General features: G+C 43.5%; 1 protein-coding gene across 1 annotated transcript in view; it reads right to left on the reverse strand.

Moving 5' to 3' along the window:
- The window catches only part of GATAD2A (GATA zinc finger domain containing 2A), an 82,988-nt gene extending 66,869 nt beyond the window's left edge, over positions 1-16,119 (reverse strand). The window contains exon 1 of the mRNA XM_019538318.1: positions 16,058-16,119. The gene's annotated coding sequence lies outside the window, so the exon portion shown is untranslated. The remainder of the gene's footprint in view (positions 1-16,057) is intronic.
- Between the last annotated feature and the right edge of the window lie 514 nt (positions 16,120-16,633).

Here is a 16,633-nt window from a genome sequence, read left to right on the forward strand (position 1 = left end):
CCCGGCTCGGCCCCGCGCGACCCCTCGCTCTGCCCGAGGCCAGGCGCGAGCCGGGGCGCGGAGAGCCGAGCAGGGCTGCCGGCGGGGCCGGGACGTTCGCAACGCGGCCGCCGTACAGCGCGGAAACCCCTTTTACACAGTCCTCCCGGCTAGAAACTCCTGGAAATCTTCGTCTGAAAGTTGCCATTAAAAAGGATCATCATCCACCCGTGCTTCCCTTCTCTGCTGTGCTGATTAGTGGGGATCGTAAGGTCGCTTTTTAAGGGGGGTAGGGAGCAGAAGCAGAGGGAAGAGCAGCTACAAATACAGGTGGAAGAGAACTGAACGCGGCAGCAATCTCAGGAAACCCAGATACCGTGAAGGAGGAGGTTGGGGGAGCAGCAGCTGTTGGATGGGAAGCAGCAAGTGAAACTAGGAGTTAAAGGGCTGATGTCTAGGCGAGGAACAGAGGGGAGATGGGAGATCTAGGGCTAAGGTGAGGCGAGGAATCGGAGCTCCCTGAGGATCTCAAGCCACCAAACTGAAGCCCAATATTGGTCATTCGCTCCATGGGGATGTGCAGAGTTTGTTGCATCAGAAGTGAGACATGGCCAGAGAGGTGTCCTTTACACACGAAGGAGGGGCAGTTTCGCTTGCAGGGTGCAAAATGCAGCTGCCTCTGGTTACACATCCAGCCCGGGGTTTACAGAGATGCCACCCCAAGAAGGCCGGGCCCCTTCAATCTGCCGAAACCACCACTCCAGGAACACCAAAGCACCAACCAGCAAACCAGTACGCTACCAAACCCTGTCTGTCAGGTCATGCGCGTTAAGCTTTCACGGAAACTTCAAACTGGTTTTGTAACGGCTCCAACTAAACATCGTCATCCCCTCACACAGGTGCCCAGCTCCACCACCCCTGTGATGGTTGCCGGGACGGGTTGCAGCGCTGGCCGAGCCAGCCCGAGAGCCTGTGTTGGTGGAGTGACTAAATCAACCTTCTTAGGCTTACCCAATCATCCCGCAGACAAATTATTCACCTGGCTTTGCCCTGAATAGGCGCTGCTCCCACGACAGGCCAACATCGCTAGTGTTTCCGCAGACAGCCCTTAAAATCTCCGGTTAACCTCATTGCTGGACTGGGAATTTTCTGCTGCTGTTCCTGGCAGCTCAGCGCCTGAATGCACCTTGTTTGCAGGATATAATGAATGGACCGGGCCAAGTGAGGCAGTGTGGAGCAGCTTACAGCTGGACTCTCCTTTTCTTCAGAAGAGCAAGTGTCCTCCTCCTGAGTTCAAACTTCTGCTACTTGTTTTTCAAAACCCCAGGGAGAGGGCAATTTTGAGAGCGATTACAGGAGATTGGAGACTTGAGTAGCGGGTCCGTGTTGCACTTCGCCAGTCCTCAGTAGCATGCTGACCCCGATCAGGCAGCAAGATGGTCTCTGCTGTAGCGCCAGGGCTGGAAGGTGTGGGGTTTTTAACTATTCACTGATCCAAACCCCCTGGCAACCTAAACAGGAGTGGCCTTTAGATCTGGACTTGGGGAAAGGATTTTTTTTTTTTCCCTGAAACATACCTCTGGGAATATACTTTATCAGGGTGCGATTAACTGCACTGCCAAGTCTCTTCCTGCTTCTCCCAGGAATAGCATTTTTGGTGACTGCATGCTGAGGCAGGTCAAAATCCACAGAGTTGGGACAAAGATCCGGTCAAAACTTGAGTCCAAGATGTGGTTTCTTCCCATGGCTCACTCGCATTTGGTTTCTAGCCTACATCACCTCCCAAGCTGGAGAGTCTTGCCAGCTTGGTGGTGGCAGCCTTGTTTCTCAGGTAGGTGGAAATCCAAACTCTTCGGAAGAAGTTTGCTATCCAAAGAGCAATGGGTCACATCCATTCACACGACTACCACTCCCCTCGCGTGAAAGAAACAAGGACTTGGAACGGTGAACCAGGAAGACAACGGCATTCAAAATGGAAGATCTCTCATTCCAGATTTTGGTGTTGGAAATCTGGCACTGGGACCAGATGGATGCTTCAGAGCCCTGCTTCCCTTGGGCAACAGTTTGAATTTTAATTAGCAGTCATTGTAAGGGGTGGGGGAGAGGAGAAAGATTCTCATTTTGAAGTGGGGGTCCTTAACTCTTGCCACATGAAAAAAGGTAGGGGAAGCAAACTAGCAATAGGATTTCTCTTTCACGTTTGCTAATTGTCAGGATCAGGCAGAGTTACGATTTGAAGTTCTGTCCTGTCACTATTTAAAGAACACCGCTTCCCCCCAAAAGTGTTACAAGTTGGTTGTGCCCTCAACAGAAGTGAAATGCAAGTGCCCAAGTGATGCTACTTCAGTCAGGTGCTATAACTTGCTCCCAACCCATCTGGGCCACGTGGTGGTAGGAAGTGACATGCCAGGATCAGTCGGAAAGTTTTATGAAACACCCACGAGAAGAAAAAGGAGCTAGAGCTTAGCTAAATAAATATACATCCACCTATGAGAACTTGGTACCCAAACACTTGCATTGAACGTAACCTGTGCTGATACCTCTCAAAATAGCTCCAGGGGGAAGAAAAACATTTGATGCTAGACTGAATACCTCTCAGTAATCTTAGCAAGGCGGCAGGAGTTCTGCTGGCCTTTAGGGTGCTCTTTCGGGGGGGTGAGGGCAGGCAAAACTGCCCCTCAAAACAACGCCAGTCATACTCACAGGAGAAACTAACCACATCTAGAGGACCTGAATAACTTTTCCAGGTGGAACAGGGAGAGCCATTCAAAGGCACGCATTTGGTGTTTCAAAACACATCCTAAACTCCAGATGATAAGCTCCATCATGTTTAAGTAGACTTCCTTGCAGTACTCCTGCCCTTTCTGATCAGATTAGCTCTGTGGCCCTCCTGACTGAGCGCTTGGACACTTGCAGAGTCATTCTGCGTTGGCCTCGCTATTATAGAAGCAGTTAGAATCATTATAGCTCAGCTCGTAACCACTCATTAGCCTTTATTAGTGTGCTGAGACATGGGACTTCTCTAAACCACTGCAAGAACTCCTTTGGTTATGCTTCTGTAAGCGTTAGTCTTGCTTATAGCAGGGCTCCTTGTACGGGCGCTTTAAAAACACATGAGTGAAGTGTTCATGCTTGGAGCCATGCTGCTTTGCTCTCGTACAACGCAGAGCTGAGCTCAGTCAGCACATGGAGCAGTCTCTAAACACCTAAGTGGTGCAAGCAGCAATGTTTCGAACCCCACATTTCTTGGTCACTACCAAACTTAAACCTAATATTGGTACGTAGAATGGGGGGGTTGTGATTAACACGAAGGTCACATCCATGTGCAACCTTTTCACAACTGTGGTACTTCTCGCAACCATAAAGATCTCGAGCTCCAGAGTTTGAGTCAGACTTCAACTTGAGCAACTGTATTTGACCTTTGCACGTTTCTCCTGCAGTTTCATTGAGAGAAACAACTAATTTTGTCTCGCCATGTGTTACGTGCTGTTCAAACTTAACAGCAGAGGTTTCTGCATATCACTCATGCTACAAGCAAAATGTTTTGTATATAGCTTAGCTAAAAGGTAACATGGTTGGGGATATTTCAGGGTAAAAGAGAATACAACGTGCACGAAAAAAGCTTCTGCTGAAGCTGCGTGGGGGGGAAAAGGCATAAAGACTTTGCAGCACTACATTTCCTTCAGGACTCTCATTTTCTTACTGCATTCGAGAGATCTGTGATAAATATTGCCTGACAAATAAGGTCACTTGTTTTAAGCCGTGAACTCAAATCGTATTTTATAACCAACCACCGTCTGGCAGGAATTTAGTTTAGGTCCTGCAAAACTGTGTGTAAACCAGTATTGGAGCCAGGCTAGCATTATTTTGATCCACTGCACTGATTTCCTATGTACTTTGGTCAATACATAAAGGCACGAGCCTAACAAATACTTATTTCAATCAAGTTTTGTGAATGGATACACTTGGCCTTACATAAAACTTAACTGTCTGAACCTTCAGGATAAACAAAGTGTTTAGATTTAGTATGAAAGTCCCACAGGTCAGAGAACGGGACAGGTTTGCTCTAGACTTTTGCCTGTCACTATCCTTCCAGGATAACTGTATCTGTAACCTGGTATCCGAACTGTTAAGATGCATCTAAAATCTGATAGCACAAGACCACGGAAAGGCCATTTCAGTAAAGCAAACCTCTATATTTTTCAGACAGTGGTCTTGTAAATTAGCGATAAATCCTAAAGTAATGCCAGTCAGATATTACCTAATTGCTCTGCTTTATTAACACGTATTAAAATAAGTAGAAGCAGAACAAGCAGTACGTGGTCAGCTGGGAGAAGAGACTGAGCAACCCATCCGGGTTGTAGTTGCTGGGCTAGCACGTCCTGGGTGTGTCACTAGGGTGACGATGCTGTGAGGGGAATGGCACCAGCTGCACTGTATTAATGACACTCCCTTGTGGACTGGTGCATGGATTGGCTATAGATGGAGCCACCCACGGGGAAGGCACTACCTGCCAACCTTTCTAGCTAGGCAAGTGGGACAAGTAGCTCATAGGAGGGACCCCCCCCGCCATCACCAGCTCTCAGTAAGAACCAGGACTAGCAAATATCTTAAAATACCCATTCATCCCAGCTCACTGCTGCTAAGGCAAGACGGGCCAGTCTCGTTTCTGAGCAGGTATAGCTCAGGGTAAATGGCACATATTTACTCTGAGCAAACCTGATGCAATATGATCCAGATTCCATTCAGCACCTAATTAAGAAGGTAAAATGACTTGCTGAGGCCATAAAGTCCTGCTGTTAAACAGTGCTGTCCCCAGGGTCCTTCCCCTATTTCAACCACCAAGCCTAAAGACTGGCTCTCATCAGCTACAAGTGTTTCCCCTATTTTCCAATATTTCAGCCTACTTGCACTACAATTTTACACAGCCAGTTTATAATTTCATCGCCAAAATCCTAGCAAATCTTGAATTATGGAAGCCGTTTCTTGCTGAAGAAAGAGCAGAGTTAAATATTGAGGTCTGGAAAGAAAGACGTATAGTTCAGAGGCAAGCTCTAATTTGCTGGTGAATCTAACAGTGCCATTCAAAGTGCATGCTTTTTCAGGTATGAAGCCCCAGAAAGTCCCATGAAAAGTAAGCCTGGCAAGTGGTGCCAGTTGTCAAATTCAAGGCACCATTGCACTCAAGAGCTATACTTTCATAAATTATTCCTTATTTGCCCCCTGCCCCTCCAACAAAAAAAAGGGTGATGAAGAACAGGATGGTTTAAATAAAAAACAATTGTGAAAGACTTTATACCAGTTTAGGTTACTGTTGGCTTTTAATCTGAATCCAGAGCAGTAGGGACAAGTGTTAGGATTCCTGACCACGTTTATCTCAGCCCCCTCCTGCTCCCCAAATATTGTAAGCTAACTAGATTTCAGTCCCTAGGTCTGGTAGGGAATATGGAAGTAGAATGGATGTGGAAGTACCTGCACTCTTCTGTCTTCTACAGGTGCTGCAGTAGCCTCCAGTGCAGAGCGAGGGGATTTTCTGTAGATTTAGGCTAGCTGTCTAGTGCAGATAAGTGTTATCTTATACCTGTACTAAAGGAGTCACAGCCTCCCTACCTCACCAATACTTTCTACCACTAGCCCACTGCCACAGGTTGCTCTAAGGGATATTGACTTCACCAGGAAAAGTGAGGCTGAGCCAGTTGCTCTATGTATCTGCTTCCAAAGTTGCCTATGCATCTTCAATTTACCTGTTAGCTTACGGACTGTGGAGTTGTGAACTGTCCCCACAATCGGAATAGGGATGACAGGATTTGGCTCTCTAACTGGCCTCGAGATGATGAACACGGAAGTTTGTAGTATGAACCTGAGAGCAGACAGTGCAAGAAATGAGCAGGCTGCACACTGAAAGCAAACATTTGAAAGCATAACAAATTTATCTCCAATTCATTCCGAGCACATTTGCTACTTTTATGCAGAGCTAAGCTGCTTTTAGGGGTTATGTCTTGTGTTTGTACTTTTTTTGGGAACTGTTTGATGTGCTACATTCACATGTTCATGGAGTCTGATGCTCTTCACCCCATATAACTCCCCTCCAGAACATTCAAACTGAAGTATTTAGTTCATGCAACCGATGAGTGCATCTTCTGTACATTTAAGATATTGGCAACAGTTCCATAGGGAGATAGGATTACTTATGCTACTCTAAAATTATTGCCAGTTATAATGTCCCGATTTGTGACTTTTTAAGAAAGTCTACTGTAGTTGTATAGGAGGGGATAAATAGGCATACCTAAGTAGTACTGTATTGAACAGGAAGTACATCTCCTGCCTGATATCCATTTCCATCCATCATTACTGGCAAAGAGCATCTTCTGCATGTGGCTGTGGTAAAACCAACTACTTACACTTAGATCAAATTAGGCCCATGCAAAGTTAGTACTTGAGTTGTGTTAACTTCAGAGCTAAAGTTTTAGGGTTGGTTTAAGATAATCTACCATAGAAGAATACACCATTACAACTAGCTACCTGTACAAGAACTCCAGAAACATAATATTAGCAGCAAACAGATATGAAAAAATATTCTCTAGGGTTCACAAAAGTCTTTTGTTAAAGATAGGAACTGCACCACAAAGTTATGCAATGGTCCAGCTAATCAAAAAAATAGGCATGCAGCTATTTCTGAAGTTGGCCTTCTCATTTGCTCTCATGTGCATTAGATCTTCCCTCACTTCCAACACACATTTACAAGAGACAGACTGGGAAAGTTTTACTAGTCACTGATATCCAAGAGTCCTGTATGACTTTGGAATAAAAAGGCAACTTTAACTAACTTTTATTTATGTTTTAAGAGAAACAAGTGAAGAACTGGAAAATATGTTATCTTTTAGCCAACGATTCAAGTCTGGTTTTGACAGGATACCTCTAAAAACAGCTAAAGGGAAAAAGCCTAAAACTTTAAGCATGATGCAACCAGTGAAACAGTATCAGGAATCATAACAGTGCAGCTCTAAGATGGCTTACGCTAAGCATGAAAAGAATTCCTTAGACTTTAGACCAGAAACACTTGCCTGATTTTCTCAATGGGGAATTAAATCACATGCCAAAAACATGTGCAAGTGTGGGCTACCGTAGGCCTCCACAAGATAGAAGTTATTTGCCAAAGAGTACAAGAATATGGTGAGATGAACACAGGTATGTTTTGACATGGAAGAGCTGAGACACTTCATGTTCAATTAACAATCTCTATGCTCTGCACTTAGTTGACTATCTGATGCCTAAAGAGAATAAAACACTTTGGTGTGAAATCTCTTCTGCCTGGCAAGAAGATACTTTGCAACTTGTAGGATGTGATAGGTCAAAAATAATCTGTGTCCCATAATCCAAGCAGTGAAGTAAAATGACTTCAGTTTAGGACAAGAGATGAGGCAGTCCTCCTGGAACAAAACTGTCCATCACCACCAGCAACTGGAGGCTCCCATAAAAGAGCTAGAACGTGGGTATGGATGAATCTTGCCTGGCTCAAGATGGAGCAGAGTCACCTGGACCTTGTCTCGTCCCTCTCACCAGTAATGTTATCAGTGGAAAACGAGAGAGGAAGCTCTTTGCTCTAGTTTAATAAGCATTTCATTGAATTTCTATTTTCTCCCACTTAAGAGCAAAATTTAGGACTCCGAGCATTGATGCATACTGTAAAGATCTGCAGGCAGCTTCCCATTCTGAAAACAAGTGCATCACACTGCCTCAGAGACTCTTTATATTAGTCTTGAAGTCTGCAACTTATTTTGGGTAACCAAGTTTTGCCAGCAAAGAGAGGGTTAATCACGGCACGCCATCACTCGGACAAAATGGTAGTGAACAAGCATCTCTGGTTAGTCAGTCACCTAGGCAGTTAGGATTTGCACCTTTTGATCCCGATTAAAGGAAAAGAGTACGTCAGCACATCCTGTGATAACCCATAGGTCAAAAGAATTCATATGAAGCACTGATTTCCAACATATTCTATCTACCCAGAACTGTCCTATGAGAAGCAGGACTTCCAATCACTGATTGCCTCTAAGGAAGAGATACTTTAATGTCTCCTCATTACTTCAGAAGCACAAACTTAGAACATCTACACCTGACAGCATATTTTTAAATGGCTCATCTGTAGTCTGGCATTCATGTGCATGTAGAGAAACCCATGAAGTCTACTATTCTAATAAAGCACCACACTATTTGATGGGTTCTCTCAGAAAACACATGGTTTGGCAATTATCTACAAATCTTTTCTTTGGAATTAAGTCCCTTTGTAGGTCAAACCTTAGGCTGCTCTGAATGTAAAGGAATAGAGCATCCTGTAAGAGTTACAAAAACTTACAAGTCTGTCAGCCAGCAGTTTTGTAGTCATGCGTGAGTTGGGGAGTTGATCATTTAAGATTAAGAAAATCCTTTTGAAAGGTTCAAAGTTGTACAATAGATAACTATAAAATCAGGTGATTCCATTTTATCTTTATCAGTCATATCTCTTGCACACTTGCTGCATCTCGTCTCAACTAGATTGTAGGCTTGTATGGCTGGGTATGGCATTATGTGCGTACATAATGGGGACTAGATCCTATACAGGGCTTCTCCTTGCTGCTGGAATACAATTAATTGTAATGATGGCTGTTTCCTCTCTGAGGATAATAATGAACTCTTCTGCTTGAATACACTATTCTTTGTTAATTTTTAACTCCCAAGAATTCTCTTCTAAATTTCCAGTGAAGTTAAATTCATAATCTACAACAATCAAGTGTACAGTCACAGATTTGAGATCGAAATAGAGAATCTTGACTTGCAATAGGGAACCTAGGTCTGGCACCTGAAGCTCCTCCTCCAACTGGGCCGAGAATTGCTTGGGTAGCACCTCCAGTTTAAATGTTGTTTGGGTCTTGTTGTTGTTTGCTCCCCATGAACCTCTAAATAAGAAGTAACGGACAAAAGACAGGCATGGCACTGTCGGGAACCCATGATTTTTACCAATTCTAGAGCTAAAGTAGCTTACATCTTTCAGGGCAAGAATATTCATAGATGACCCCATTTCTAAAAAAATGATACAACCATTGTGACCTTCAGGGAACTGAGCTGCTTATTGTTTTCTTGTTGAAACTTTTCCAAGAAGACTGCAAAATGGAGCCGATACTGGTTCAGCACTGCAGGCATCCAGCCCAAAACATTAGCTTCTCCTGACAATAATAATGTTTTCCCTACATATTTTTATACTGGTGTCTGATCTGCTCCTGCCCTGAAAGGGGTTTTGAAAGCCAGGCAGTGCCCAATGCTTTCAAGAATCTCAAACTCTGAACTGAAATGGTTTTGTGACATGCTCCCTCACAGGCTCCAGGGTGGTCTACCACCATCTTGGAAGCTTTCAAAGTGCTATTAGTTCCATGCTGCCATTACTGGTACAGCACTATCCTTAACTGGAACCGCAAACACTTCAGTCAAAGGCCAGTAATCAGCACATAGCTGCAAAGAGGTACTCAAAGCAGGCCTTTGTTATTTGGGATTGATATCTTGCAAGCCAATGATCTCCGATTTCTTGGCATCTCTTTTTTTGCAAGATAAATGGATTTGCATGTGTGGAATGAAGAATTTCTTCTAAACTCCAGAAGATAGATGCATTAGAGTGATTCTCAGTGGCTTATTCTCAGTCTAAGGATATACTTCTCAACTGAATTCGTGCTGTTATCAATCAGGTAAAGATTTATCAATGGACTGCTGTCTGCTCAGATAAAACCCAAAACAACATCACCAATGAGGAAGCTAATCCAAATATGGAAGCTGTTGGTCAGTTATGAATGTGGGTGTACAGCAAGAGGGGCACCAATTGAACCTACTGTGACCGACCTTTATCAAGCTACACTGATAAACAGGACCAAAAAAGCCCAAGGGTAACTGGCCTGTGAAGCAAAGAATTGTATTCTGCTTCAGAAATGTGTTAATTCCTTCATTTTTGCAAGTTAAAACTTTTGTATAAAAAAAAAAAAAAAAAAAAGAGACACTGATAAAAAGGCAAGAGAAAGGAAATTAGATAATGATAGAGCTGAAAAGTAAATAGTTTAAAGTCCCTCTAATATAATGGAACGCAAATGCTTAACATCTGAGAGGATGTGTACAAGGCTATAACGAGCACTACTCTTCAAGGTATGAGATGAGATCAAAACTGCATGTACATCTTAAGAGTAATAGTCTGGAAATGCTTTTAAGGAGAATCCCCTCTGTTAAACAGCTTTAGTAAACTTAGTTTTGAAGTCATATTGACAAGACAGTGTAGGCCTGTGGGCATCTCTCACCTGGATTTGGTCACATACGTCATAAGTTAGTTTGTGCAACTCACTCAACCTGTTTCCCCACTAATAACATGGGAGCATAGATATGATCCTATTTTGGGTCAGGCTTCAAGAACAAGTTATAAAGAGTGGAGAGCTGGAGAACAACTAACTTCCTCCGCCATGTGTATATTCTCTTTAGGTGGGAGTAGTGGTGACAACATGCTTCATCTACTTCTACTCAGACCCTAGGATCACTGAGCAAGGATTCTTAGTCAAGGAGCATGATATTGAACACATTTATCTATGAAGTCACACCAAACTCAAACTTCCTTAGGACGATTGCCACATTACAAGAGCATGTACTAGCCCTGCTGCCTCTGTTTTTTTTAATGACAAAGAGTCATCCTTATTTGCAATTACCACTTTAAGACTTTTCATTGGGTCAAACCCAACCATGTAGTTCTCAAGCCATGGCTTCTTTCTTAAAGGCAACAAGCTGCTTAGAGTTTAGGACACATTTTAAACTAAGTAACTGATAAATTTAATCTTTTTAAAAATTAAACAACTAAATCTTCCAATTTTACTTTTCCCAGTTAGCTCTTCTTTAAACTTTAAAAGAAGTCATGCCTGAACAGTGAATCCTTTCTGGGACTTTATTTGTAAAAAGTCAATAGGCCATCATGGTAAAATTGACTTTACCTACAATCAAGGAAAGTTGGGTGCTAATCCAAATGGAGACCTGAGAAAGCATGGCCAGATTATATTGATTTAAGTAAGACTCTGACTTGACACAGAGCATACTTCAATAAAATGCTACCTACCAAAAAGTGCTATCCTTTTATGATGGTCATATGAGCCTTAAACTGCTGTTTATCACAAGAATTTACCAACATCATTCTCCCTAGTATAAGAGTGGTTCGCAACCTTTTCAGACTTGAGGCACTGCATGACTGACTCAAAACAACCCATGGAAATGCCAGCTCGTAGTTTTCTCTTTGATTTTGACTACAGAAAAATAATAAAATAACAACAATTATTCTGTTGCAAAGAACTCAGCAAGCCCAGCAACAAGTTACAAGGATTTTAACACTATGGATTCCCAGTGGAAATTTCTGGGTTTATTGTGTGAACTGTTTGTACATCTAACTGTGCCAACATAGTTTGGCACCCCACAGCACCCCTGAAAGTATCCAAGGAACTCCAGAACGATGCATCACCCTGGCTGCGAATCGCTGACATATAACATAACCAGCCTAGGAAAAATACTACCTTCTTTTCAAAACTAGTTAGTACACACCTACTTCAGTGTTAGAAAGTCACCTCCCAGAAAAGGCAGAACAAGCCACTGAACAATAAATTGAATTCATTTTTTACATTTAGGATTACTAATGTCTGATCCCAGCTTTCAGGGTGGGAAGAGGCAGATTTCAAAGATTTCACATTGGGACTACAACTACCAGTGCTTAGAGAGGCTACAGAACTCCTGAACTAGATATCTGCATTAGGTGTTATGAACAATCATGGAAACTAAACCTACATGGCTTAGAAAAGTCATTAATTTCTAGAAAAAGATACCATAGTTGTTTTTGCATCTCCCTACAGGAACTTACACTTACTTAGCACTTCATAAAACTGTACACGTCAAGCAGTCCCCCTCCATGGTGCAATAGACTGTTTCCCAGAGCACAGCAACTGATATACAACAGCTATGGACAGGAAAGGCAGACTTTGGTAGGCAGTAATTACCCAAGCTGGAATTTTGCTGGAACACCAAAGCCAAGCACCCTTGCTTGCAAGACGATTCGCTTGCATTTGCTTGGGAAAACTAAGCTTATAGACCAGATGTCTATGAAATCTATGAAAATGATACATCTGATAATATATTGAGATGCTGGCTCCGAGAGCACAGCAACACCTGTTGCATCTCCAAGTCCTACAGCACCCTTAGGTTTTTTTTAATAGGATGCTTGCCTTCTTCCAAGCATATAACAGGCCTTGTCCTAAAATGGAGAGGGCAGGAACATACAGGACAGGTATTTCAAACTAATCAAATCCCATAGTTTCACTACCCTCTTGAATGGATAGTTGTATACTTGTTTAAATAATTCCAAAAAAGGACAGCCCATATTCTTATCATATGGGTCTCGAGAGATTTAACATCCTTGGCATTGTATCCAAAAAGGAAGGAAATATCTCACTTCCCCAGCTATTTCAGTTGTATAAATTGATTGTTGAAGGATACTTCACTGGGCTATGGATAGGAACTGAATGATTATAACAAAGTTCAGATGGTCTTTAATGCTACTTATCTATATAGAAGTAACAGATAATAAATTATCAGTAACTGGATACAATGTATTATGTACTTTAACACTGCTAGATCTATGTGACTCTTTCAATATATGTATATATCCAGTATTTACAAAAATTGTAGAACTATTTCTTAGGTAAAATGAGTTGTTCATCCTGGTACAAGTCCACCACATGGTAGATAACAGTGAGAGTGAAACAAGAAAACCTGGGCCCCTTTGACACTACTTGCTTGGGGTCCTCTCCCAGGCAAGGCACAATATTGTATGACTTCTTCCTCCCCCACCCCCACCAACTTCAACTTCTGTGCACTGTTTGCCCAAGGGCTAGGGTTCAGCTCAATGAAAGTAAGGAATAGTAAGGAATGCACTGATAATCAATGAAACAGAAGATGCAGGTTTCTGTCCAACAAGAATGATGGTGGAAAAGCTACAATATGCTCCAGTAACAATCCCAATAACAGTGGAGACATTCTGATCATTTAACGAACCAAATTATCGAATTGCTCTTTCAGGAAAGACACTGATTCGCCATGGTATGCAACAAAGAAACAAAGGGTGTCGACACCACACGAGTATTTCAACCTGTCACTAGCAGTGTGCTCCTCCACCCCCAAGTACCTACATGCAGCGGCAGAAGACAGCTTTGCCAACAAAGCAATGAACCTGCCCTAAGCAACACAATTCTGGAAGATGAACTGATGCCATGGCTGACTTAACGTTGTTTTAAACTGAAATGGTAAATATAGAAGTACAAATACAAGTGCTAGATGTTCTAGTCCCATATGTGCTCTGTTCTGTTTTGGGGGAATGGAGTTTTCTACAGAACTTGTTGCACAACTGATCTTCATTTGCTACTTTCCCTAATCTAGAAACCTGTCTTACCAAAAGTTATCACTCAAGAGAAAAGGCATGAAGTCTTCAGTTAAAGTAACTATAAATGTTGTCCTTCGCTATGTTGACTTGAGATTCCTCCTTCAACTTCACCACAACCCCTTCTTCTCCTCTGATCAAGTCAGGGGAACACAGTCTGCTGATTCGGCTCTGACAATTTCATAGACATTAGGGCTGGAAGGGACCCAACTCAAAGCATTAGTTTCCCTACTCTGAAAATAAACTAGTAGCAGCACAATGCAACAAGTAAAGTTTCAGTCCCAATACTGGCACTCCTCTGGTGTTGGCAAAGAGCCTCAAAGGAAAGATAACTTTGGTTGTTCTTATCAGCCCCCCTTTTCAGCAGCAACGGTTTCTGTTCCCTCATTCCTTTGGCTTAGGCTACTAACGAGGCTGAGGAACTTTGCAGGAAAGTACCTCCATTCTTGCTCAGTGGGGTGAAGAACTAATAAAGACACAGGCCAGAAAAGTGCTGTTATTCTTATAAAGTATCACCCTGGATCCATTCAGGTTTCCAGCTTGTGTACCACGACTGAGACATGATGCTTCAAATCACCTCAGAAATGTAAACGTGAGAAGCAAACTATTCTCCATAACACCCTTATCTAGGACTGCAAAACACTAGATTCCAATATCCCATAAGGCAATGGAAAAATCTCTCAACCAGGCCAGACTCAAGGACATTCCCCCTCCTCCCCAACTATTTTTGAAAATTCTCTCTTCTCTTTCCCCCCATGCTACCTTACAATGCTGCTTGGAGATGCTTCATACTGTTGATGTGCTTAATCCCCTCAATCCTGTTCCAAGCCTGAGGTGGAGATTCAAGTGTCAAGAGATGTAAGGTCTTCTCTTGACTGGGGCAACGCATACTAGATTTGCAATGCCAGAACATGCTGACCTAGGGAGCAAAAAGCCTGAACTCTGTTTCCACTACTTAATAACAAAGTTAGCCTGGTCTCTCCGGGTGCCTTCAAGAGGGTTGCTAAAATAGGTTGTAAGGACCACTTAGCCAGGCCCCACCAACACTACTGAATTTCCTACCTGTGTCTAAAAAGTTGTGATAGCACACAAGCCACTTCCTGCAAGCAGACTTAATGAGCTCTCTGAATGCAGGCAATAGGCACTAACAGAGAAAGCAACCAATCATCTTCCATCTATCCAGTACAGCTGTATTTCTGCTGCAATAAGAGGCTAACAGTTGGTTTTTACAGGCTGTACATGTGCCTTGTGATATTCAGACTTTGCAAGGCTGGGAACGCCACTCTCAACTAATGGATAAAAGCTTGTTCTGGGTTGACAGGTGGGTATAAACAAACATACGTGAGTTGTTTGTTGGAATTTTAACATAAAAAAAGTAGCATCTTACCAGGCAAAGGTAAGAGAAAATAGCAGCTTATACCATGGCAGATTGAACTTGTTGCTGTTTGGACTGCGGGCATATTTTCAGACTTGCATTAGCTTTGTCCTCAAACATCTCCAAAAAAATTAATCTGTGGTATGAAGAGTGAGACTAAACAAAAGTTGCAACTACGTCTTAAAACTACTCTCCTCTCGCCTGCAAATTTAATTTCTTTCTTCTCATTTTGTACCTACTATGACAAATGATTCCTAAAATTACTAAAAAGGAAGCAATCAGAAAACACTCTCAAATATTTTAATAGCTCTACTTTGCATATGACAGCACTTTTACACAGTATCACTAATTCTCTGTATAATCCCTTTTTCATTTGCTACCTGTTTATACAAGTTGAAGAGACTTAAACCATCATCGGAATAGGTGAAAAGCCTTCATACATTTTTTTTCCTCCTAAACCTTTCTTTTCTCAGTTCTGGGCATGCTGTTTATATAGTGCTCAACTGAGAGAAATGGTACCGAATTAGTCACTCCCAAAAAGCGAGTTACTGGTATTCTTTTAACTATGGCCGTTCCTACAGATAGACCTGACATACAGAAACATCTTTTTCCTTAATAACTTGATGCTCTTCTGATGCAACAAGAACAGAGGGGGAGAAAGGGGGGGGGGAAGAGAGAGAAAACAGAAAATGTATAAAGACTCTTTGAAAAGTAACTGATAAGTATTTTCCTGCATGCCGGCGGTAGCTCAGGCTCAGAAGGTGGCAGACCAGGGCCAGTATACAACTTTATTTTGTAAACAGCTTGCCTTGCAGACAAACTATATGCATCTGAAAGTTAATACAGAGATAAACACTGCCAAAGAGAGTCACTGAGGAGCAGACGAATGAGTAAGGAAGGGGTTTTCAAACGACATGACAAACGCAGCCTAGTTTTCACATGTAACTTCTGCACATGTGTCCGTAGATGGCTACTTAAGCATGTGCAGCTACTAACCTTGGCATTAGCCCCGCAATATACCTCCATCTTTAGCTTTGTCACGAGCTCACCCCGTCTGACACTATTAAGCAAACAACGGGTATTTGTGCCCATTTGCTAGGGACCTTTTTGGAGTAGCCACACCCACCCAGACCCCGGGGTTTGGTGCCCCGGGAGGCAGCTCTCCCCACCTCTAGAGCCACACTTTCCCTGCGCCGCCCCTTCCCGTACAACCCCCGCCCCACCAAGCATACACTGCTGAAGCCAGTGCCAGTCCCTGGTCCCTTCGTCACAGTGAAAAGTGCCATCTGTCCTGCTCTCCCAGTGCCTCTAGCCCCTGCTCAGGCACATCCCCCCCTCCCCCCAAGTTCCTCCCAGGATACCCCATGCTCTGGACCTGCACCTCCCCCACAGCCCCCTCCCCCCCACCTCCGGCATCAGCCCTGGGCTTTGCCGACACGCAGGGGCAGCCATGCCCGGCAGGGACTCCCACCATGCACCCGGGCTCTCCGCCCCCCCCACGTGCCCACCCCCCTGGCATTTCCTCAGCTTCTTTTTGGGTCACCACCACCCTGTGCTCCCTGGGCCCACTCCCCAGCCCTGCCCCTGCACGCCCTCCTCCCTGGCACTTCCTTAGCCCCATTTTGGGACATCCCCCACTCCCTCCCCCAACATGCCACTACACTCCCCCACCCTTCCCTCTGCCCCCTCATTCAGGCAACCCCACTTAACTTCCTCAGCCCTCCATTAAGGGGGTCCCCCCATACTTTCTCAGCTCCCCCATTAGGTCAACCCCACTTCCTCTTCCCCCCCAATTAGGGCAAGGCCCC

Source organism: Crocodylus porosus, unplaced genomic scaffold (genome assembly GCF_001723895.1).
Source record: "Crocodylus porosus isolate Cpor-Errol unplaced genomic scaffold, CroPor_comp1, whole genome shotgun sequence".
Lineage (NCBI taxonomy): Eukaryota > Metazoa > Chordata > Crocodylia > Crocodylidae > Crocodylus > Crocodylus porosus.